Below are 26,399 nucleotides of genomic sequence, written 5' to 3' on the forward strand. Positions count from 1 at the left end.
AGTTCCGATGTATTTGTGACAGATGATGATCCCCGGCTCAAAGACTCCTGATTCCATGTATTTGAGACTCCTAAACTCCTGACTTGCTCTGGGACCAACACCATGAAGGTGAGGAGGGCAGGGGTCTGTGTTCTTTGGAACTGTTGTGTCCTTTGGAACAGCTAGTTACCAAGCTGAGTTCCTGAGCACACAGATATTTGGGGGTGGGGGGAGTCTTGCCTAAAAGGGATATAAACAAGTTAACTGCCTTGGTTCTCGAGTGAAGATATTGCAGGGAATAGATAAGCCACAGGAGCCTTACTTCAGGAAAAGAAGGAAGATCAGAAAGACATTAGGGACTGTTAGAAGTGTCGATCATCTATGAAGGTGACTAAAGGCTCAGACAGGAGAGTAAAGTTAATGTTCCATCAGCAGGAGCAGCGGAGACTACCCCATAACAGGAGTTCAGTATCCTTTGTCCCTATAATTCCATTATATGGAAGTTGGGGATCAAACCAGAAAGGTATTTTGTAGGTAGAATTGGCCTAATATTTCAGAGTAATTCATAAAAGCAGATATTAGAGATGTGTGAAGAAAACAAGTGGGAAGATGACCAGAAGTGTCAAACAGCCAGCGCTGCCCATGATTACTTCATGCCATGCACCTTAGAGTGTTAACTTGATTGTGTGGTTAACGTATTGTTGATCAGGTTTATTTGTGAGAAATAACGGGGTCACCATCTTGGATCAGATAAGTACAAATAGCAACCCAACATAACAATAGTATAATTTGTTAATAGAGTATTAACAAACTAACCCACAAATCAAAGGAGAAGCAACCTGCTCAAGACCATGCCACTTCTAAGTGACAGGATTGACTGTGACTCTAGACAAGACTGGATGTCTCAGCTGGTATTCCAGATATGAAGAATCCTGAAGAAGTAAGCTCTAATCCCACTGAAAAAAAATGAACTTGCCAGTGAGGGTAAAGGCAAACAAGCAAAAAGCAAAAGCTTCTCTCTTCTCTGTCCTTTATGTGGGCTGCCACCAGAAGGTGTGGCTCTGACTAAAGGTAGGTCTTGTCACCTCAAAAGATCCAGATTCAGTGAAGGTATCCACTCTTCAAATAATTCAATAAATAAAATTTTTTCACAGGTGAAACACAACCACTTGAGTTTCATTTAATTACAGATGTAGTCAAGTGGACAACCAAGAATAGCCATCACACTATGACAGTCTGAATTTTAAGGTGGGCTGTAGATTCAAGATGGATGGGATGATAAGAAGATAACATACTGGCTTTTTTGTTTGTTTGTTTGTTTGTTTGTTTTTGTTTTGTTTTGTTTTTCGAGACAGGGTTTCTCTGTATAGCCTTGGCTGTCCTGGAACTCACTTGGTAGACCAGGTTGGCCTCGAACTCAGAAATCCGCCTGCCTCTGCCTCCTAAGTGCTGGGATTAAAGGCGTGCGCCACCACTGCCCGGCGATAACATACTGGAAAACAGAGAGGCAAGAAAATGACAGCTTATGGGGATAAGGACCAAGGTCAGAGCAAAGCAGCTACAGCTACAAGCCAAAGGAATGTCAGAAGGCAGCAGCGGAAAGAAGCAAGAAAGATTCTTCTAAAGGGCTATCAGAGGAACTTAGCCCACTGCCACTTTAATTTTGAACTTCTTGCCTCTGGAACTGAGAGAGCATCCTTGTCTGTTCTTTTAAGACACCTGGATTGTGGTTATCTGTTATGAGTAGCCCTAGAAAACTAATATACCTTCCCAGCAATTCATCTTAACATCTGCCTAGAAATGTTTCAATTTCTAGCGTGTTCACAGATGTCTTGTGCCTCCAGAATACATTACAATTGTCCTAACATTCCGGGACACAGAAAGAGCTACAGAAAGAAGTAGCTGTTCACAAAGGATGCAGTCAGATGAACAAGATGCTCTAGGCTCTGCTGGGGGCTCACAGGAGCAAGCAGCTGGCTGGAGTCCAGGCTTGCCTAATGTCACTTCTCGTCACTTCATTTCCCTCCCATTAGCGTCACTGAAGGACATGACTTTCATCTTTATCGCTAAAAGATGATACTAAAAGAACAAACCTTTATTGGTTAAATGACTCAAACCTTACTGCCTTCTGTCTAATCATCTCCGCCTTTTCCATGGATTCTGTGTAGGCCCCATTTTTCATACTTACTGTTTTTCTTTTATTCCTTCTTCAGAATCAGACAGATGGGGAGACATCTGAGACATCCGAGAAGTCAGCCTTGCTCAGGCAACAGCTGTTTCCACAAAACAGCTCAGTAAATGTCAGCATAGAATCTATACATCTTGAAATGGAGTTGGTCCCACATCAGAATTCATGACTCAGTCATCAGTAGTGATGCAAGGACCCAGGACCCACTGATATCCCCTTGTCTTTCCCAACTCTCAACAATAAGTGAACATCCTGTGAAAACCAGAACAGCTAGGAAGGTTAACAATAAAACACCCTGCCCCCTCCCACACAGGCCCTCCATACACTCATTCATCACTGATAGGATCTTTCTTTACTGTGACTCACAGAACTTCAGCTGTTCCAGCCTTAAATCTCCATTCCCTGATGAAAAGCTAATTCCATAAACTACAAGTTTTGACAAGATGGATTTGGTTTCATTGCCTATAGAACCATAGCTTTGCATGGATTTTTATCACCTTTCCTAGAATGTAACAAATATAATTCCTCATGGAAGACAATGATCAGAATTAGCTTCCTCTTGGCTGTAGGTAGGGGTGGCATCATCCCAGGGCATTGGTCTGCACAATCACAATCATAGGTCATTTAATGGCACAGGTACACTCTAAGAAATGTATTGGTGGCTATTTTTTTCCTACTGGTATGTTCACCCAAACCTAGACTTGGTAGATACTTACCAAGTCTATAGCCTACTACTCCTAAAACCATGGTGAAAAGAAGATAGCATGAGATTAAATGAAGGAAAGAGAAAATGGTGTAATCAAGACATGGTTTCTGAAGCACGGACCCAAAGGAATCTGTATCCTACCAAAGAGATACACGTGCATCCTTATTTCTGTATTGGTCAGAAGAGCAAGAAAATGGAACCAGGCTAGATCTCCATCAATGAGTGAATAGATAACTTAAATGGCATGTATATATACAGTGAAGACTTATTCAGCTATAAATAAAAATAAAATTTTTAGGAAAATAAATGGATCGTAAAATAATTATGTTTCTTAAGGTGACCTACCTTCAAAAAGACAAATACTATGTGATCTCATTCATGTGAAGATCTTAGCTTTTATATATAGATGATAGATAGATAGATAGATAGATAGATAGATAGATAGATAGAGGATAGATGGATGGATAGATAGATAGATAAATGGATGGATGGATGGATGGATGGATAGATAGATAGATGATAGAGGATAGATGGATGGATAGATAGATAGATAGATAGATAGATAGATAGATGAATGTGAATATGACTATATCATAAACTTTTAAAAGAGACCCCAAGAGGGAGAAAATATTGAAAAAGAGGAAGAAGGGGACACAACCCATGTGATATGTAAAGGATCTATGAGGCTACTGGGAAGAGTGCAAAGAAGGGCAGATCGATGAGGAAGAAAGAACAGGAAAGAGCAACAAAAATAAATTACATTTAAAAATTCTAAAATAAAATCTAACACTTTATATGATATGGGAAGACTGACCAATGGTTAGGCACTGGCAGTTCAGGCCTGACGACCTGAATTCAAAACTCAGAACCCACATAAAAATGGAAGGAGAAAACTGACCCTGCAAAGCAGTCTTCTGAACTCCATACTCATATTGTAGAACCTGCATGCCCAAACATGCCAATAGTAAAGATAAATATGTATATAAAGACATGGTAAACAGAAGATAAGAGTCTACGCACAGGAAAAATTTCTCTGAAGTAGGAATACACTCAAAAATGACAATAGAAGAATAGCAACTTACATAATCAGTAAGATAATTTTGTGTATCAAATACAATGCTTTTTATGTAGTTGTATGTGCGATGCCTTCATAGAACAGGTCATGTAGTAGGTTGTGACCACATACACTGTTGTCACCAAAAAATAAAAATAAAAACATGTGACATCATGATGTCTATGTCTCTAGGTGATAGGAATTTTTCATATGTATTATAATCTTACAGGGCCATATCATTATACAAGAAAGAGGTCCATCAATTACTGAAACATACTGAGCACATACTTGTATTGTAAATGTATCAATGTACTAGCAGAGTCAGTCAAGAACAAAAAGAACAGTAATGAGGAGGAGGAGAAGTTCCAACAGCCATCGGGAATTCTTCCAACTCTTAACACTTCACAGAAATGTAGCCACATGGTCCCCAAGGTTTTGTGTATATTCCAATCATTTGAGAATCTTTTAAAAGACTTGATGCTCAGTTAGTTCATCAGCCAGAAAACTTGACAGCCATGCATCCGTATAGCTGAAAACTTCCAGGTGGTTTCAATATGCAGTAAAGTTTGTAGTACATTGAAGTTATCATTGCTACAGCCTTACCCTCATCTGATCTCATAAGCTAATCAGATTCAGACCTGGTTAGTACTTGGTTGGAGGAAAAATTGATTATCAGAATGACCAAATATTTAGAACCTACCATGGCTCTTGGATGCTGCAAAAATGGAAATAAACTTACATCCTCCCTATCAGGAATAGATTTTTCAAAGACAAAGGGCTTTGGGGTTCTTAGAAAAAGACATTATGCAAATATTGGCAATTATTATTGCAAGTTGGCAGGTGTCTGGGACATATATTTCCTTCTCTTTAATCATCCAAATGAGGCCAGCTATCCCAGGGATGTGGAATCAACTATCATTATGCCTAATGGGTACCAAGAATCAAAATGCAGGTGCTGAGAGAGGTTGCAGAGCAATCACTGAGTTTACTTTTACTACTGGGACAACCTTCAGCATCATGCTTTACCTGCAGCATCCCCCCACCTCCTGCAAGGTTCTGAATCCACTGCTATTCACTTACAGCTCAGCAATGTGAGTTGCAGAACAAGCAGCCTTTTCTTCATTGACTGATGAGGAGGGGGAAAAAAAGAATAAACCTTATCCTTTTCTCCCAGGCACATCTGCCTCATCAAGCAAAATGAGAGTTTAATATTAATTCGCTCGTCTGAATCTAATTCAACATCAAACATAACTCAATCTAATAGTAAAGTCTAGAACTGCTGAGATACCACACTGTAACCTCCTGAGTCTTATTTTTTTTTCCTCCAGCAGTAACTGTAGCAATAAAAGATTTGGGGATAGCATAAATATTTAAGGGCCAAAATAAATCTTTAAATGTTGAACAGCCCGGTTATGTAGTAAGTAAACAGGAGGCTCGTCCCGAGATGGCAGCCCATCGAATAATGATAGAAACAGCAAGACCTTGGTCATTCCTCTTTGATCAGCACAGCGCTGGTGCCCGTCAGCTTTGTGGTAGCTTAACTGGCCAGTTCCAGCAGATGGTGTTTTTATGGCCCCACATAAACAGTATTAAGTCATTTTAACTCTTTCTCCATAACTCTTTCCAATCGAGGCCACCCTTGTCCACCTCTCATCCTCTAAAGATGCTCACAAGAAAGAATGCTAACATTTACAGAACACCTATTACGTGCCAGACACTTTTCATGGGGATTTATTAACCTCAATTTACAGAGAACAAGCTACTAAGGGCAGAGCCAAGATTTAACTGACGGTTTGATTTCAGGGAGGCAGCTCCCCTCACAGATGCTCTCAAATTCAGACTGGCTGTTTCCATTGATGACACACACGTGGAGAAAGGTCAGTAGCTGAAAAGAGTCTGAAGAACGACCGTCATCCTAGTATGCAAGCAAGAGTGTACAAATTCATCTGGCTTGTTCATGTTTGAAATTATCACTCCTTTGGGTTGTTTACGCGTTGTTTGATCTATCAGTTATTCTGTCTGCTTGGCATTTGTAAGATGTATCATCTATTCAAATGTAAGCCTTTATTACCTTCTGTTGTGTAATATTATTCCTGGGGAGACCACTAGAAGTCCAACTTGGTGAAACAATTAATTCTGCTGGGTTTACTTATAGGGAAATGGGTGAGGGGTTACTTACAGGAGAGAAATGACCCAAAGACAGGTATATCACCAAAGCCCACCTCCAGCATGAGTGTCAGCTCACAAAAGCAACCTGGCGCACACTGCACAGCCTATAGACAACTCAACAGGCTGGGGAGCATCCTTTTGCAGCTAGTTAAGCTGGACTCTGCTTCTTCCAGGCAGTTGGGCTTGTCTGAGAATATCCCTCAGCACTGTCTTATATATGGTTGTAGAGGACAGGGCCTAGTAAATTTGGTCAGTTTCAGGGGCATCCTGAAGCTACTGAGTTGTTTACTTCTTGAGTTTAACATGCTTCCCAGCAGGATGAAATATTTCACATCCCCTTACAACACCCTGTTGCTTTAATCTCCCTTCTAGCATCCCATGTCTTAACAAGCTTCATTCCAAGGTGAATAGTTTTATTTCAGAGAAAATTAATACACAGCACCTTAATCTCACAAACCTAATTAATTTTACAATACATTGATTAAACTCCTATTTAAGAATTTCAGGAACTTCAAGCATATTTTTAAAGAGGTAAAGTTATGGCCCATGCAGTTGATATATGTCAAGCATTTTTATTCAATTCATTGATTGATAGAGGAGAAGGTGTAATATATAAACCCAATTAATAAATGTTAGAATAAGTCTGCTGTTCCAAACACAAAATTGACTAATGTCTTACAGGACAGAGAATCATGACCTTTGGAGCTACCTCTTCCCAGAAACAGTTATTATTTTCACCTCCATTGGATAAATTTGATAAGTTATCCAATGCCCCTGTAGAGTTATAAAACAAACCAGTCTGTGGAAAATAAAGTCAAATTAGGTCTAACCCAGGGAATGTTTTCTTGAACGTATTCCTAAGTTTGAGATGATATCTTGGCATTTTTAAGACACTGAAGAAGACGTACTATATAGTGTGACTAGAAAGGCAGGAGTTAAAAAAAAAATGTGTTGTGATTTCAATACTTTAGTCTTCACAGGAAGGGAGGTATGGCGGAACCACTCAATTTGCAGCTATGGAAGAGAACAAGACTGTGGCTAAGACCCCTTGCAGTAGACCAGGAAGAAGAGAGCCAGGCATCAACCAGGGATCAGGCTACAACCTACAATGACCAACTCCCAATGTCTTCTTTTTCCTGTTAGGTCCTACAGCCTCCCAAAATAGTACCAGCAGCTGTAACAAAAAAAAAAAAATTTTTTTTCAAAATATGAGCCTGAGGTAGAGAAAGTGCTTGCCTAGTTGGTAAAGTGATTACCTACCATAAACAAAACCCAGGGTTTGATTCCCAACATTACACAGACTGAGTGTAATGGCACTTGCCTTTAATCTAAGCATGAAGAAGGAGGAAACAGGGGGACTGAAACTTCAATGTCATCCTCAGTTATATAACAGTTTTTTTCCAGACCAGCCCGAAACATATGAGACCCTGTCTCAAGGAATTACAAAACGGAGCCTGGAGAAGAGACTCCATATGCAAACCGCAACAGATACATTCATCATCAGAGAGGCATCATAAGGAATCGATGGAGTAGTATAAAGTGTACATACATTTCTTCAGATCCCCCTCTCCCTCTCTCCTTTCACTCACCCAGAAACTGTACATCAACAAGATCCCCTGGGTGAACATTGTATGTATTAAAATTCAAGATACTAGAAGCTATCCTGTACCTAAGAATCAACTGGGGCACTTGACTAACATACAGCTTCTCAGACTCATCCTTTATAGACCTGGTCATCCTGAGACAATCTAGACAAAAAAAATAACTCTTTTTAAGACTATGTAATCTGTGAAAAGTTCTTGATTTCACTGCATAGTTAGAGTCAAGATTCAGTCTTTTCTTGAAAGAGGAATACATATAAAGAAATGGTACTTTAGAAAGTATTATCTGGAAAAAATAGAAGACCCAGGAGGAACCTATTAACTGAAGATTGTTGGTGATCAAGCAATAGATGTGGCTGGAGAATGGAGAGGAATGAGTTAATAGTGAGAATAAATACCAGATGTTAATAACTAACTAAGACTCGGGGGTGATGGAAATAAGGAGAGAAGTTATTAAAATTCACCTGTGAGTTTGCTGGAGGGAAGAACCTGCCCCCTGAAAGACAGTTGAAAAGAGAATGAGTTTGATGGATAATGTAGTATATTCAATTTTAGAAATACTGGTTTGTTATTAAAGGTTAAGTAAAAATAAGTAAAGACTGAGAAGAAAGAGAGGCCGTCTATTCAGGGAGCGCTAAAGCAAGGGAGTCAGAAACTACCACTTGAATGGAAGTAGAAAGCTAGGAGAGAGACCCCTGAGGCCCACCCTTCACTGAGGTTTATTTTTCATAGTTTTAATAATTATGGTGGAGAAAAAGACATTGTATACAATGGTGTAGCCACTGGGAAAGTACCCAAGCTCCTGTACCAAGTCCCTCACCCATGTTACTGTAAGAGGCTCTAACATAACTAACTGCATCTCTCTCTCTCTCTCTCTCTCTCTCTCTCTCTCTCTCTCACACACACACACACACACACACACACATGAAGTATTATTAAGATAACTATTTGGGAAGAAGAAAGGAATCAGCAGATGTAGGAAGAGATTAAAAAGTATAAGGGAATGCATATGATCAAAATACATCATATGCATTATTTGAAAATATCATAATGAACCCATTTTATCTATAACTAATTTATGCTAATACAATAAAGAGGAAAGAAAGAAGAAAAGAGGGAATGGAGGAAGATAGGAGGAAAAAGAAGGAAGGAAGGAAGGAAGGAAGGAAGGAAGGAAGGAAGGAAGGAAGGAATATTGCACATGAAACAGCATGGGAAAACTAAGGGTTGACTAACTGGGTGGTCAGGACATCCTATATGACCTGTTTGAGAAGCATATTCTAAGTTGGAGGCAGGAACAAAAACTGAGGAATCTGACAATCACTGGCAAAGCACTGACTGTTCTGAGCCAATTGCTACAGAATTTGTTGATCAGAATTACGTACACTGGCCACTGTCCATGCCCATGCTCACTCAACCTACTCTTCAGTGGACACCCTACAACCTGAGGTTCCCACTTCCAAGTTTTTCGTTAGTGACTTCTCATGTGGTTTAATGTATTTGCTATGGTTCAGCCACAACTTCACCCATAGTTACCATTCTCAGCACTGCTTTAAGATAGGGAAACTGTCATAAAATGTAGGCTTTTTATTGCTTAAGTATGGTAAAATCAAACAATCAAGAGGCAGCTGCCATTAACAGTTTTTGATATTGACAATTTTTGATACTCGTTGATCCCAAGAGGAAGGACCATACAGACAAGGACCTGGCTATCAGGGTTCCCAGTAAAAGAAGCAGGAGATAAAAGATAAACACGCAAAGACTTGGCCATGTTGAAAAACTCCAGTGGTCTCTGAAGCACAAACTATGTCTGGCTGCCTGGTACCCAGCCCTAGAGCAATTAAGAAAAGGAATTACAGTGCTGAATATGAGATTTCCCCTATTGGAAGAATAGAGGTCCAGAGGGCTATTCCTTGCCTGGATTATATTTGCAAGTGTTACTGATGGTCCTCACAGGCAAACTGTTAGCCATCTCTAAGAATATGCCAGGTCTGGAAGGGGCAGTCCCTCTAGGGTCAGCAAGTTTCTTAGGCTCTTGATGTCAAAGTAACAGATATCCAAAAATAAAGGACATGGTTAATAGACAGAATTAGATGCATAAATTCAGAGCCCTCATCCTCTATTACTGGGACTTCACAGTAGTTACGACAGCAACCAAGCTACCTAATGTGACATTTCAGACTACAACAGCATTTGACAACACCATGAATCATGCCAGCCTTGCTGCCTGGAGTGTTAACTGTAGCGCTAAAACACGGAAACCCCTGGCCCTTTCTCCTGTCAGGCTTAAGCATGAAGCCTTTCATTTATGAGCCTTGCTACTTGAGAACGAGTCAAGGAGATACTCCCATCTTCCCTTGGAGCTGGGACACTTGAGAGTTGCTTAAACCCTCAACTGTCCATCATGACCTCCTTTTCCATGGCACCTGATCTGGAAAAAAAAATAGTGCTTTTGCCTGTTTCCTCTGGCCTTAGACGTCTCATTTATGCAGTCTGCCTTAACCCTTTATTACTGAAAGCTTGAGTTGGTATAATTCATTTACCTGAAGTTTAATTTGATATGATTACATACTTCTAAGGCTTAAAGGCTAGTATTGACCTTAGGATATGCTTAGACAAACTCCTCCTTAAAGGAGGGCAGTGAACTTTTCTCAACGGTGGGATAACGAGGGGAGAGCAGTCTTGTGCTGTTAAATAAGCAACGTGGCTACCAACCTACCATCCTACCATCCTGGCTTATTCTGAATATGGAATGTCTCCCACTGCTTAGCCCCAGCTGGTAACAGTATTTTGCAAGGTTGTGGAAACTTTCAGAGGTGGGGGCCTTACTGAAGGAAGCAGGCCACTGGGACCATCCTTAGAAGACTATACCAAAATACAAGTCTACAAGTCTCTCTCTCTCTCTCTCTCTCTCTCTCTCTCTCTCTCTCTCTCTCTTCTCTCACTCCCTCCCTCTTCCTCTCCCCCTCTCTTGTTCTTTCTCCCTTTCACTTACTTCCTATTATGCATTTCTGCTACAATGTTCCAGTTTACCAGGATGTTCTGGCCAAAATCATGAGGCCAAGTAACCATGAGATGAACCCTCTGACACTACAACCCAAATTAAACTTTTCTTCCCTTAAGTGGTTTTGTTGGTACCTTGGTCCTGGTGATGCAAAACTGGCTAATGCAGGTGCCCGTGTATTTCTACGTGTGAAATAATTCCATGGTATCAACAGAAAGTAAGAGGGAGAATCCCCAAAACTCAGAAAAGGAAGGTTCCAGGAAAACTGCACCCTGGAACACAGTGGGGGGAGGGGGGGAAGAACCAATAATAACAGCAGCGGGACAAAAGCAGTTTCCTTTATTGCAAGCCTATTGTGTGCCAGACACTCTTCTCAGCACTTCCCATGTATTACCCATCTTCTCTCAGTTTCCCTGGAAACAAAGTCTCTTGGTTACCTTTGTGGCCCATAAACTTCAGATGGGTTGTCTGTCTTCACTCCTTTCCAGGTTCCTCTGTATAGTGTAATTCCTTTCTTAAAAATCTTTTTTTTTTTTTTAAATGCAACCAGGCCTCCTCCATCTGTAAAGTCTTTGCTTTATTATACTTTTTTTTCTACCTGATATCTGTGAAAACAGACGAAGAACAAAATTAAATATGTGCTGGATACGAGGACTGGGAGCAAGGTCAGATGCAACTGCGCATGGAGAATGTAGAAGCCAGCCTTGTCCCTGTACAGCAATACTGCCCTCAGGCTTTATCTCTGGCTCCAGACCCGGGAAACAATAATGATTCCTTTGCTTGGATTTTCTTGGCCCCTGATTATCTGTGCCGATGTTTTTCCTGTCCCTAAACTGAACAATAAATAGCGAGGGAAAAGAGGAAAAAAAGAGAAGTCTCTTTTCAGAGTGCAGTGCAGCTCTGAGCTGAAGTGCACATCCTTTCTCTAGGGCTTCGCTCTGAGAAGGGAAGAGCTTTGCAAGCAATGCCTGGTGCATCCTCACAGCAGCAATCCAGTACCATTCTCTCCACTTAATCAAATGGGTAACCAAGAAGCTTATGGCAATCTGAAGGAGTCTGCCAAGGTCACGGTCAAGTTCTAAATGCCTTAAGGGGAAAAAAATGAGACATTGAGAGGCTAGACCTTGGACCTCCTACTCTTGGAGGCATTGATTTAGTACAGAACACCATGGCTGTCAACTGAAGCTTGTTAGAATTAGTGTAAGGTAACACAAAGCAGAGGAGTTAGTATTTGCCATTTCAAAAGCAAGTGCAACTACTTTTATTAAGAGACAGGTTGTTATAGAGCCCAGACTGGCCTCAAACTCTCCTATGTAGAAGAAGATGGCCTTGAACTCCTAATCTTCCTGCCTCGGTCTCTCTAGTGTTTGGACTAGCAGAATAAGCCACCATACCTGGAAGCTGACGTAACTTTAACAGAGCCTTCCTTCTTCAATAGCTAGTATAGCCTTCAGTCAGTGGGGATTAAACTAAACATTCAGTGCTTTCTCTGCATACCCTTACCAGCCCTTCTGTGGGGAGCTTAGCAAATGTGAAAGCAGACATGCAGTGCATGGAGAACTCCTCAGGTCTCGGGATGTCCTGATGCTGTGTCTAACCTAAGCTGGCACCTGCACAAAGACAATATTTCAGGAGCACAAGAAGTATCTAGGCTAATAGCTGAGAAATTGCACCTGCTCTCCGTACACAGCCAAAGTGCTCAATAGAACTCACATAGAGAAATCCTTTAACCTATTACTGAAACCCAGTCAAGGATAGCAAATAGTAGCCTTTAGACAGAGCCCTTCACAGAGCAGGAAATTGTATTCCCAATACCTGGAGATTTAGCTAGTGAAAAACACAGTATTCGGGAATAAGGTGATAGATATCAGAAGCCTGTTTTTTGACAGGTGGTATAACTGGTTACACTCTCTGAAAGCAGTAAGAGGTGTTTCTGATATGTCTAGAAGGACAGGCTTCTTCCATCTACAAGAGACCAGCACCATCTTTAACGTCACCCTCATCAGAAGTCATTTGCACTCAGCGTTGGACCGAACAATGGGTCTGGGCCCCAATTTTATGGGATCTTACAATCTTACAAGCTACACTGACAGTAATAGACTTAAAAATACAGCCATCTACTGCTGTAGTCATAGGTCAGGGCCTTGTTCAGCCATCATCAGAGAGGCTTCCTCATACAGCAGACAAGAGCTAATACAGAGACCCACAGCCAGACATTATGCAGAGTGAGAGACCTTGAAGCATTCAGCCCTAAATGAGACGTCTCAATCAAATCCCTCCCCTCAATGCTCAGGGTACCCAAGGAAGAGGGGCTAGCAGTAGCGTTAGAGCCAGAGGAAATGAAGGACACCAAGAAAACAAGGCTCTCTAAATCCACAAGCTCAACACACATATGAGCTCACAGAGACTGGCTCAACATGCAGGGCTTACACAGGTCTGCACCAGGTGGGATTCTAAAACTGAAAGGAGTGGCTATATGCCCTCATACCTAAGTAGAAGTGATAGTCACTTACTAATCACTTTCAAATGAAAATTTAGTTTCCTCCAAGGCAGTCTCTCTGGAGAAACAAAGTACTCTTAAGGGTAGGCTGCAGGCCCATCGGTAGATGGCCAACAGGAAGCGGAAGCAACTCACCAGCATCTTTGGAGGCTCTTTGTCTCGTCATGCCGTGTCAGGAATTTTCCTTTCTTTTTTAATGTTATCTTAATTTATCTTGCTTATATTTTTCCCCTCTATCTTTTTACCCTACAAGTCTTTCGCATCTATAGTATGGCTTCCAGTTGAGCATTTTTATGGGATTCTTGAGTGTGTGAATGAGTGGGTCTCTGTTTATGTCTGTTTCTTATGCGTACTCTTGGGTTCTTTTCCTTCTGTTTGTTTTGTCCTATTCCAATGTATTGGTTTGGGTTTATTTTATTTTATTTTATTTTTATTTTCCCTTAGTTGCCTGTTTGCTTTCTGAAAGACGAGAAGGGATGGATCCAGACGGGGGGGGGGGGGGCCCACTGGGAGGAGCAGAGGGAGGAGAACGATAATCAGTATATATTATACAAAAAAAAATCTATTTTCAAAAATTATAACTGTCCTGGAAGCCTAAACCAGCATAAGAAATTACAGAAATCCAAACTCAGAATCAAAATAATTGAGTGATGGAAGTGATTTTTTTTTAGAGTGATCACAAGATAGGACATGAAGTGTACAGAATGAGTGAGCACCGAAACCCTCTGTTGATTATTTGGTGTCACTGTATATTCGGAAAGTGCAGTGTCAAAACATTTGTGTGACTGAAGAGTCACTGAATAGCCTAACTTTCATACAACTATAGCACTCTGAAAACCACTTTCTCAAAAAAGATTGTGCTCCAGGAGTCTTTCAAGTACTGGAAAGAAGAAATAAATACAGTTCATCTCCGCAAACAAAGAATGTTATGCTACACCAGTTGTCTACTAGGGAATATATAGACTATAGGGACTGAGAGGAAGCAGGAATAAGTAGGCTCAATAAAAGAGAAATATGATATTTGCGAGCAGGAGGGAAATTTTCAGATTAGTCAAAGTTTATCCTGGTACAAATAACAGAGGCATCTATTCACAGAACAATGTTACCAGTGTCCTTACTCACCAAAGGGAACAGAGAGTGACACATCTATGCACCTCAACCTGTTTGACTATAAATAACTAATGAAGGAAAGTGGAGGGAGGATGTATCAGGAAAAGGAACATCACACAAACTCAGATCTCTTCTACCATGCATCTCCCACTAATACCAGAACAAAAATAAGCCAGGAACCCCCCTACAAGAGCATGGGTTGGGTGTATTCATGCATGCATATTCTCTCCACACAACATACTGTAAGTTTCTGGACTTCTTGGTTCCAAGCAGAATGCTCACATGGAGTGGGGTGATTCTGGTGGCTGTCTTCTATTTCTCCATCTGTGAGCAGCCCCCACCCACCCCCCCATACTTCCTGATATACTTTGTGGAACCCTCCTTGTGTCATAAAACTACTCTCTGCTATAGAAGCTGAAGGAACCAGATCCTTTCTCTTTCCTGCCCCTGAGTAACCTCAGGGAAAATGACTTGAGATAGGTCAAATAGTTTGGGATAGACCAATGGATAATGACTGCCAAAACAGACACTGCTATGACATCACTATGGTCACAAAAAAGCTGGGACAATGGAAATCATTTTTATTACTATTATTTTTCCTTATAAGGACAAGATTGAATTGGGGCTGGCTTATAGGTTCAGAGGTTCATTCCAGTATCATCAAGGTGGGAGCATGGCAGCATCCAGGCAGGCATGGTGCAGGAAGAGCTGAGAGTTCTACATCATTGTCTGGAGGCCACTAGGAGAAGACTGGGTCCCATGTGGTTAGAAGGAGGGTCTCATTGCCCACTCCCACAGTGATACATTTCCTCCAACAAGGCCATACTTCCTAATTGTGCCACTCCCCAAACCAAGCATATTCAAGCCACCATATTCCACTCCCATTCTTGGTGGCCCCCATTGGCTTGTTGAAGTCATACTTATCAGAAATATATTAGCAAAACGCAAACTAAATGACTCCCTCTTCAGGACCATTTCCTCCGATGCTACTCTCTACACCTGTGCCCACTCCCACACCCACCACCCATCCACCTACCTACAAGTTTGCTTGGTTCTTTTTTGTCTTTGAAGAGAGCAGTCTTTGATGTTGCTCTTAAATCTGAAAGTTCTTAATATCCTTCCGACAAATTTCCTTTTTTGTTTACATAAGCCTGAGGTGGTTTCTGCTCCTTGCAACTAAGAAGCCTGACACACAACGAAAGATTCTACGTTGTCCCTCATACCTTGTCCCTCTATACCTTGGCTAGGCATATCTAAGGAACCATTCTCTCCATGGCCTGGCTCCTACTCATCCACCAAGAAATAAGTCCTGCAAGCAGAGAAGGCCACCTAGGTTCTTTGTGTTTCTTTGTCTAAGGTTTCTTTGCTGATGTACTTAAAGCTTGCTGTTTCTCTGAAACTCCAGTCAGATATTCCAGTAACACCGAATTTCATTATGCAATTTGGGTACTCTGGGAGACACTGAGGAATGCACAACCTCACAGAATGCAAACTTTTCCATGTTTTAAATCCACCACACTCTTACCCTGCACCCAGAGCAGTTTTATTTAGCTTTTCCAGGACTCGAGCTTCTATTTGTCAGGTTTACAGTGTTGATACTTCTTCCCCCTCTTGCTGAGGTGTTTGGAGCCTTAATTAGATAGTGAGTATAAAGTGCTTTGACAGAACCAGATGAAAACTGCTAGAGAAATCCCTGGAGGGTTTCTTCATTTTGGGTGAAAAGACACAAGAAAATTAGAAAGCCTTAACAGTTGAACTGAGGTTTATAAGTAAACTTTTGGGTTTTTCTGATTGTGTGTGTGAGTGTGTGTGTGTGTGTGTGTGTGTGTGTGTGTGCGCTGTACGATATAAAGTTTGAACTTTTATTATTATCTTCTTAATTTCAGTTCTAACTGAAAATGAAAGAACCATGCTAAAAAATCCCCTGTAGGTAGGCTTCAAAGTATCCCTGATGGGTCTATGGGATGTAAATAGTCTAATTATTGCATAAGGATCTAGATCTTTTGAGCAAAGAGGGATTCCTGCCAAGACTCCTCTGTTTTGTTAACATTTCCAAGGGGGGAAGTTTGGAATTCAAATCTGAGCAGAGTCATATGAGGAAACAGTCCCTAAAACATGTGCTTCCTGAGCAAGGAGTCCCCTTTTCTGAGACTGAGATACCACCATTATTAGTTTCTTAAACAGTGAGCTGATTTAATTGCTTCTTAGTAAGTCAGATCCTTGGCTTTAAGGCAGACAAGTGGCTAACGTAAAGAGCAGTATCGAGGCTCAAAACTCTTTGTGTTTAAAGTGAATAGGTGATAGGAGACAGTTCTCATCCCTGAGCCTAAATCCTCAACCACTGGCTCATACCTGGCCCAGGAGAGGAAGGCCAATGACTGACCCCCCCCAGTGTATGTGGGATATGTTTTACTAACTGAAGCAAAACCTAGCAGATTAGAAGGAATAGTCACTTGGTAGGCTTGCATTTCCAAGGAGGAATCTGAGCCACTGCTGGAACCATGATGAAAAACTAGGAAGCTTTTTCAGAATGTAAAGCCTACCTGGTCTTTCCATACAGCCCAAACTATACAGAATGCTATGCATGGTCTTAGACCAGGTTTTCTTTCCATTTCTTGCCTTGTGGAAAAGACTAGCTTCTTCTTTTGCGTTGTTTTTAATCTTCAGATTCCAGATTCCGGAAGAATTCCAAAAGGCTCCTCAAAAAGAATGAGAGAATTGTATGTACAATAAGAACAGATCTCCCATAGATATTGAACCATTGTATAACAAAAAGCATTTTATTTGCTAACAAGTAAGAAAGCTTCCTCCCAGACCAATGAGGAAAAAGAGAGCCAAAGGAAATTGAATAGCTCTTTGAACAAAAGATGAGCACATACAATAGGCCTTAAGACCTATTGTAGCAGATACATAAATACAGATAACAATATTGTGAGCTAAACACAATATTGTTCAGAATACCCACGATACAACTCACAAACCACATGAAGCTCAAGAAGAAGGAAGACCACAATATGGGTGCTTCAGTCCTTCTTAGGAGTAATAAAATACACAAGGGACCAAATACAGAGACAAAGTGTGGAGCAGAGACTGGAGGAGGGGCCGTCTGGAGAGTGCCCTACCTCTCCATGTACAGTCAACAAACGCAGATACTGTTATGGATGCCAGGAAGTGCATGCTGACAGGAGCCTGATATACCTGCTTCCTGAGAGGCTCTGCCAGAATCTGACATATACAGAGGCGGATGCTCACAGCTAACCATTAAACTGATCATGGGGTCCCCAATGGAGGAGGTAGAGAGAAGACTGAAGGAGCTGAAGGGGCTTGCGGCCCCATAAGAGCAACAGTACCAACCAACCAACCAGAGCTCCCAGGGTCAAAACTGCCAGTCTGGGAACATGCATGGAGGGACCCATGGCTCCAGCTGTATATGTAGTGGAGGATGGCCTTGTCAAGCATTGGTGGGAGAGGAAGTCCTTGGTCCCTTGAAGGCGGGATACCCCACTGTGAGGGAATTTGAGAACAAGCAGAAGGGAGTGGGTAGATGGGTGGGGGCACACCCTTATAGAAGAAGCGGGAAGTAGGAACAGGATAGGGAGTTGGGGGGGGGTGTAGAATGGGGACAGGGGATAACATCTGAAATGTAAATAAGCAGAATATCCAATAAAAACTTTTTAAAATAAGCTAAGCAAATCCTGCTTATAATCCTGAATGACAAACATCTTTACTAGATGTCACGTACAACTCAGAAATATAAGGAAAAAAATCAATAAATCTATATAAAATAGTAAAAATTCTTTATGGCAAGTTAAAGAAAGATAGGCTGTAAAGGCAATCTGCCTGTGATATGTAGCACCCCATTGATCACCGGAATTGAATCAGCTGATCTGGAAGGATGAACAGGTGTCCTCTTCCTCCGTTACCACGTCATTCCGTATGCATCCTTTCTGAAGCTGTATACTTGATGGCAAAGGAAGATCTTCTCAGTTAGAGGAGGGCCAGTCTCTATTAAAGCTATGGAAGCAGCTGCTAGAACCCTTGCTAGGATCTCCAAACAAGCCCTCAAAGACCAAAGATACAAATGGTAAAGTAAGTAGCAGTAATCTGGCTCAAGACCCTTTGTGTTTCACTGAGCCTGACTCCTCAGTCAGTGGCTCATACCTGTGCCCTAGTCGATGGACAAAGTTGAAAGCATTTGCTAACACTCTGTGTTATCTGAGATGTGAAGAAATGCTTATTTGCACACTCTACTGGTGAGCGTGTGACTTGGTGCCAATTTCGAAAGGGGCGGTGTCTAATAAACTTACTCTCCTAAGCATTTATGTGCAAATGCTTATGCAAAATATGCAACATAAAAATAAGTAGATATTTGGTGCAGCGGCTTTTTTAATAATTGAGAATCTCGACATATCCTCCACGCCCATCAAGTGGGAATCAGTTAAAGAAATGGCAGAAACTCTCTCAGCGGATGGTAGCCATTGCAAAGATTGGGAAAAGATGCTCAAGATAGATAGTTAACCACCAAAAAAAAAAAAAATGTTGTAGCTACATGAACATAGCATGACTCCACCTGTGAAAACAAAAATGTGTTGGTGAGGTGGATTCACTCGCAGTTTGGAAAGAAACAGAAGGTTGTTCGTTTGTGCTTTCCCTCAGAGACTAAACTTCATTTTCATTTTGACTTTTCCATGCTCTCGGTTTTGACTACGAACTTACTTTTCTTTTACAAGGAAAATCCAGTTGAAAAAAAACAAAACAAAACAAAACAAAAAAAGTCTCATCTACCACTTGAAATCAACTGCATCAAAAGTTATATTAAAATCAATGTCTTCACATCGTAGATAATTCTCCAGACTCTGAGGATACAAACTTGAAAGTCAGACAGCACACGTCTGTCGGCTTCTTGTCTAGGATGGGGCAGAGGAACTGAAGAGCCACAAAAGTGACTGCCCGCCTTGATAGGTACATGAAGAATGACCTCATCCTTCAAGATACCCAATGCTTTCGTTAGCAGGACTCCAAATCTGCCCAAACAGAACTCACTGTCACAAACCACAGCCCTTGTTGTGATTCAGAGAAAAGACACCCCACACCCAGAGGGAAGGTCTACTCCCTTCCCGGAGGAATTGTACATAGCCCTTTTTTTTTATTTTTTATTTATTTATTTTTTTTAAAAGCTTTGTCAGTTGCTCAAATGAAACATTCACCTTTGGAACTCATCCCGCCAAAAACCTGGGTCAAGGAATGCAGGTCTCATATATGAGCCCACTCTCCACAGGAACTGCTGGTCTATTAAGCCACAGATAGTGAGTAATTACAAGGAAGAGGGAATGGGAACACCTGAGGCTTTCATGATAGGCAAAGGTGTCTCCCCTACAGCTGTATAACAAGTATTACTCTCCAAACACCATTGCCCCTTCCTCCAACCCCTTCTTTAATGTGAACACCCAGCCGCTGCCAAAGAGCATGTTTGATAATGCTATGGAGAGCTCAGAGGTAGAGTAATTTCCCAGCTTTCCACACTTCCTGCTGGCGGGACTCCAGAGTCGACATTATCCTCTCCCACCCTCATCAGCCCACAGTTACAGGGTGTAAAAATTGGGGTCAAGGAATGATTTATCATGTGGAGCCAAACCTGCCCCTTTAGAGCTCTGAGCCCTGAACAGTCTTTACCCAGAGACCCTTCGCGGACACGCCCTTTCTTGTGAAGATCAGCAAGGGGGACTAATGAGAGATGCGGCCTGATCCCACTGGGAAGACCTTTCTTGTGAAGATCAGCAAGGGGGACTAATGAGAGATGCGGCCTGATCCCACTGGGAAGACAATCCTGCACAGAGATCCAAATCAAATGTTTTTCGAGACCCAGGTAGAAATTAAAGGTGAAGACAGTTCTGGAAGGTTAAAGAGGGGAACATGTCAGATTCTCTCAGCAGCAGGCTGAGTGAACACAGCTGAAGTGAATAGCTCTGGTTCTCCTTTGGTCTGTGAGTTAGCTCCATGGGCCTCCAGAGGGGCTCTCCACCCAAGAGTAACAGGAAGCAGCTTCTTCACCTTCATAATAGCGACCATTCAGCCATACAGAAATACCCAGCATGTCACAAATGCAGTGGGAGGTGGTGGCAGGGGCCTCTTGTTATTTTCCAATAGCAGTAGATCTGCATAGAAGACTAAATTAGTCATTGTGACCTTACAAGTGTAAATGAAGGGAAGGGAGATTTATTTTGGATTGTGGTTGAAGGGCTCAGAGTCCATGGTGGTGGGGAAGGCATGGTGAAGCTCATGGCCACCAGACAATGTGACTGATTTTCTTCAAATCTAGAGAGACCAGGAAGCAGAGAACAAACAAGAAGGAGGTGGCCTTTAAAAACCTGAAGGCCTGACCTCAGTAGACCACTTCCCCCACCTTTTAAAGTCTCCCAAATCAGCACCACTAGCTGGTGTCTATATGTTCCAAACATGAGCCTATGAGAGGTAATCAAGTCACAACAAAGACTGAAGAGATGGAAACTGGTCTCTTGGAGTTCCATGGCCTGATCTCACATATCTCTCTCACAGTCTGTCTAGGACAGAGTCACATTAATTTAAAAAAAAAAAAAAAAAAAAAAAAAAAAAAAGTTATCACCTCCCAACCTAGAAATTAAGTAATTTAATTCAAAAGTGAATTTGCAAATGAGTGGCATACAACATGTGTGATTTGCTCCAACATAGCAAATTCAATCCTTCCCTGTTCTTGGGAACAGCTACTGTCTCTGGGATTCATAGTCAGGTAAGTGGCGGGGAGGGAGAGGTGTGGGGGGGGGGGAGGGAGGCGGATGGCTAGTGTGCAAGGAGCACTCAAGTTTTCTATATGTTAACTTCAAGGGAAGCTAAGCTGATAACAAATGAAACACTTGTCTTCGAAAAGAAGAGGGATGTAAATCTCACAAATCTCATTTTATTTGTCTAAAGACAATACCAAGCTTGAGGAGAAGAGGGCATTGAGGGAGTAAAACACAACAGCTAAAGGGTAAGTCTTGGGAAAGTAATTCTACTGAAGACCCCCAAACTCGGGAGACCCTTACTCAAGTCTCAGGAAATCACGGCCACCCCAAAATCACAAGACACCGTTCCTGGATGCAATCAGCAGAGGTTTATTGGGGAGAGTTGGCTAGCCAACAGTCAAACTGCTCTTCCACGCAGGAACAGAATTTGACCCAGGTCAGCAAGCTGAGGGGCTTTTTTATAGCACAGGGTGGGGAAAGGGAGGAATTTTCGCACAGTTACATATGATTGGTTGTTTTATAAATTTTGAACATCAGCAGGCTGTAATACTGAGAAGACCTCAAGGGGTGAGGGGTAACCAAGAACAGTAGAAAGTTAGCTAGTTCTTGGAACTACCCAGATGACTTGCATCTTTCTCTGTGGTCAGGAATGTGTCTTCTTGCTTTGGGCCTTCCCCACCCTGAGGCTTGAGGAATGTTGCTCTTCCCTGAATGTATCCCGGGGCAGTAAAGGCCTGAAATCTTACATCCAGTTCCACTTTCTGGAACCTGCACTCTTTTTGCTCAGGTCTAAGGGCAAAGAAAAAGCCTGTATATATTTCATAAAATGGTCTTTATAATTTTTCGGTCTACACTACCACTTTTGCTTCAGCTGCTTCACCTCTAAGGGAGTGCACCTCACAGAGCTTAAAAAGCACGTAGCACACACTGAGCCTAGGCAATATGGATATCTGCTCTACAGTTAATGACTGTCATGGTGCTAGAAAGCCATGGTAGAAAAAAACTTTTCTAAGATACAGGAACTAGCAGAGTTTCCAAAGGAAGGAGTGTCCTGCATCCTCTCAGTGCTCTCTCTTTAAGAAATCATAGGCCTTTGTTTTATTTTTTTTTTCAACACACTGCCAGAACCTCCTTACTTGTCTATTTCCTTTTTCCTATCTACTCTTTCATCATTTTTGATCATAAATACCTTTCAAATATCAGGTTCTATCTACTATTAGAATCCTTCTAAATATCATTCATTTCCATGTACAGAGTAGCTCTTCTTCTTTTACAGATCTAAACAAAAATTACTTCGAATTTTGCCTTAATTTTCCACGATGTATAAGATCTAAGATGGGTATAATTTAATCAGTTGTGGTGTTTTGAATGGAAATGGCACCCGTAGGCTCAAAGACAGTGGTACTATTGGAGGTGTGGCCTTGTAGGAGTAGGTGTGGCCTTGTTGGAGAAAGTGGGTTACTAGAGGAGTACATTGAAGTTTTAAATGCTCAAGCCAGGCCCAATGTCTCTCTCTTCTTGCTGCCTTTGAATCCCTATGTAGAATTTTAAGCTCCTTCTCCAGCACCATGTTGGCTCACATGCTGCTATGCTTCCTGCCATGATGATGATAGACCAAACCTCTGAACTAATAGCCGGATCCAATTAAACGTTTTCCTTTATAAGGGTAGACATGGTCATGGTATCTCTTCACAGAAATAATACCCTATCTAAGCAATTTGTAGGTAAGCAATATGTCATTGTGTAAGCATCATAGAGAATATATACCCAAACCCAAGTCTATCACTGAACATAGCATCTCTTCATAACTGGCACAGTAGAGGTACTAAACTACTGCCAGCATAATGTTGCATATTTTTTCAATGCAAAATTTTTATGGATATAAGAGTACACCTTAAATAATTACAAGTGGGCTTAGTAATATATTGGTCACTTTCATATCACTGTGACCATCCTACTCAATAGAAACAACTTATTGGAGGAAAGACTTATTTTTGTTCATTGTTTCACATGATTATATATTTTTGTCCATTGTAGTGGGAAAAGCACAAGCATACAGCAGAAGCTGTTCATACCAAGGTCAACTAGGAAACAAGAGTAAGACAAGGTCTAGGGGAGAGTTTATAGCCTTCAACCTCTGGGGACCCACTCCTCCCATCTATGTCTCACATTCCAAACAATATGCAGCCCCCACCACCAACTGGAGAGCAGCATTAAAACAGAAGTTTAAGAGGAACATCCAGATTCAAATCATAGCCTATCATTGTGGTTCTTAAAAGGCTCACTCACAGTTATCTCAAAATGAAAAGTTCACTTAGCCCAATTTCACATGTCACCAAAGTCTTAACAGTCCCAATGCTATTCCACTGTTCACAGATATATCTTTTCTGATACTCAAGGTAAATTATTAACTGTGAAACTCTATAAGTCTACTAGGAGACCTCACTCTCTGGGGAGATTTAAAAAAAGAAAAGAAAAAAAACCTATCCCTTCCTTTGATTCCACCAATATGCTTTCTTTACAGAAATGGGTCAGGGATTGCTTACAAGAGCATAGGTGACCCCAAAACAGCTTTACCACCAGAAAGTCTCACCACAGCATGGATAATAATTTCCTCATAGGTACAAAGATAGACTTTCACACTCCATAGTTAATCTTTCACCATCTGTCCACTCTAGCATCTCACTAGACAATGGGCATGCAATTAATGCAGAATTACTCATAGTGGGATGGGTGATACAGAAGGTAGTAATCAGAGTTTCAGATGACAGTCCACTCTATTTCAACTTATGCTCTACCATCAAAGCTTCATGCACTGACTCTTCAGGAGACTCATGTAGAGAACACAACTCTGCTACATATTCTCTAGTCTCAAAAATCTTGGTAGGAACCTCCATAAACTCTTTCATTCCACTTTCCTACAAAGCCACTACTACCATGTGAATGATGCCAAGCTCTGCCACTAGATCAAGAAGTAGTCAGGTCCCTTGAGCCAAACCTGCTACAGCCTATGGGTATCTGGACAGCTAAACATAAGTAAACACTTCCTTAAGCAGACTTGGCCATTTTTAATCCAGCCTTACTCAAATTGTCAGGACATTGTAGACAAATTCTTTGATATTATATAACATGAATGGCCTCTAATTTAATTCCCAACAAAGTACTTGAACTCTGTCTTTGTTTTTCATATTTCTAACAGTGTTACTGTCTTTTTAAGCTCCCAGCAGAATGGCCCATTAAATTCTACTGACAATATTTTAGAATTTCTCTAACATGGATCTCCAATTTTCTCAAAATTCTTACCTCAACTCATCTCCAAAAGTCTAAGAACCACATAGACTTACAGCAACAACCCTACTCTTGATACCAATTTTCAGTGTTTGTTACTTTGAACAGCATAGTCACAAAATTCCTGACAGAAAGTTTATTATTTAGCTTCACAGTTTCAGTCCTTCAGGGTGGAGTAGACATGGTGGAAGAGCTTAGTTCAGGACAACAGGAGCATTGCACCAATCATAAATAAACCAGAGAACAAAAAGAAACACATGCCTGATCACAGTGATCTACTCCTGATAGGGAGCCCCAGATCCATCTATACATACAGAAAGAGAAAGAGGGAGAGAGGGGGGGGAGAGAGAGAGAGAGAGAGAGAGAGAGAGAGAGAGAGAGAGAGAGAGATGCTGGGGAACACCCTTCAAAACATGAAACTGTGGTGGATATTTCAGACTATGCACATACCAGTAACAATTACTCATCATTGCTATCAAGTATCATGCATTTTATGCATAATTATATTGCTGTGCATAGGTTTGTTTACATCTCCACAAACACTTTATGTGTTATATTATGATATTGCTATGGCTACCATGTCATTAAAGCAATAGAATTTTTCAGCTTTACTACAACCTTGCAAAATAACATCACCACTTCCTCTCATTGTTGTATATACAATATGTTGTTGACCAAGCTCATTATTATGCGACACTATCATCAACAGTTTACCGGAGGCCTTGAGATAAGAGAAAACACTGGATGCAGAGGAAAAAAAGCATGCAGCTCCTAGACATGAATGTCGTTAGAATTTAAGCCTGCTATACTCTAAGAAATCCTTTTCCTCAGATAGAAAATCATCCCCTGTGCTTAAAATACTGCTTGCTCTGTAATCATCAAGACCATTGGCCACAGCTCAGAGAGCTCCAAGTGAAGACCTGCCTTCAAAGTGATCCTTTTCTTCTGTTTCTCACAAGTTCCAATAGGCATGTTGAAAATGTCAACTCCTCTCAAAGAAACCAATCACTTCCTAAAAGGATGAGAACAGATCAACTCATCAACAAGAAGACTGAGCCATGATTATTAGCCTGAGCTATTTCAACCCCCACAGCATGTGTAGCATGTTGATTAAGGGTACAGTCCCTAGTATTGACTTCCCCAGACATATCTGGCTCCCCTTCTAAGAGTCTTGTAGCTCTTCCTGTTCTCTTGCATTCCTCAGACGTTAACACTCCTAAGCCAGAGCCTCCTCTTCACAGCACAGAAAAATAGTATTACTCTAAACACATAGCGTGTTCAGATACCTGACAACACAAACATTCACAGCTTGCTTCCTTAGAGCCACAGCCTCTACAACACATTTTCTGATTATAGAATGATTGAAATTCGCAAAGAAAAGTGTTTGTTCGACTGGTATTTCCAGAAAGCAAAAGTAACTCTTGCTTCTAGAGTCAAGTCCAGCCATTATATTATATGTGAAAGGAAAATTGCTCAGAGCATAGAGACACGCCAGCTTATCTACTTCTGGCAGTTCTTTATATGCTCTGAGAAACTTAGGGACAAAGTTTAGCCAAACATCGGATGCCTGACACCTGGTGCTTCTCATCTGGTCAAGGTAGCCAAACTGAGGAGTGGGAGTCTCATACCCGAGTTTTCTGCAGCAGAATTTCCCCTCTTTCTCCTCTATGACTTGCTACACAAATAGTTACCTTTCCCTTTGCAGTTGATAGCTGAACTTTCAGGAAAACCTCAGGCTTCATATTTTATGCTGCTTTGGAGCCCAAGACGTTTGTAATGCTGTGCAGTCTTTAAAGTGTCCTGACACTGGGAAAGGCAAGATCTCCCTGTCCCTGAATACAAAATGGCTCGTATAAAGGTCCATTCTCTTTCCAAATGAATCTCTTTATTTTGACACAAATTATGCAGAAGGGGTTGGGGAGGAAGGCTCAGAGAAACAAATGAGCAACGTCTTAAAAAAAAAAAAAAAAAGCTTTCAAAATCAAATGTAAAATTCATTAAGAAAAGTAATGGAAATTTTATGGCTGGTGCACAGATAA

The 26,399-nt window shown here is 41.3% G+C and overlaps 1 long non-coding RNA gene across 1 annotated transcript in view; it reads right to left on the minus strand.

The window, feature by feature from the left end:
- The window catches only part of LOC143436636 (uncharacterized), a 66,261-nt gene extending 40,123 nt beyond the window's left edge, over window positions 1–26,138 (minus strand). The window contains exon 1 of the long non-coding RNA XR_013106520.1: window positions 26,052–26,138. This is a non-coding gene — a long non-coding RNA (uncharacterized LOC143436636). The remainder of the gene's footprint in view (window positions 1–26,051) is intronic.
- Between the last annotated feature and the right edge of the window lie 261 nt (window positions 26,139–26,399).

This window comes from Arvicanthis niloticus, chromosome 23 (genome assembly GCF_011762505.2).
Source record: "Arvicanthis niloticus isolate mArvNil1 chromosome 23, mArvNil1.pat.X, whole genome shotgun sequence".
Classification (NCBI taxonomy): Eukaryota; Metazoa; Chordata; class Mammalia; order Rodentia; family Muridae; genus Arvicanthis; species Arvicanthis niloticus.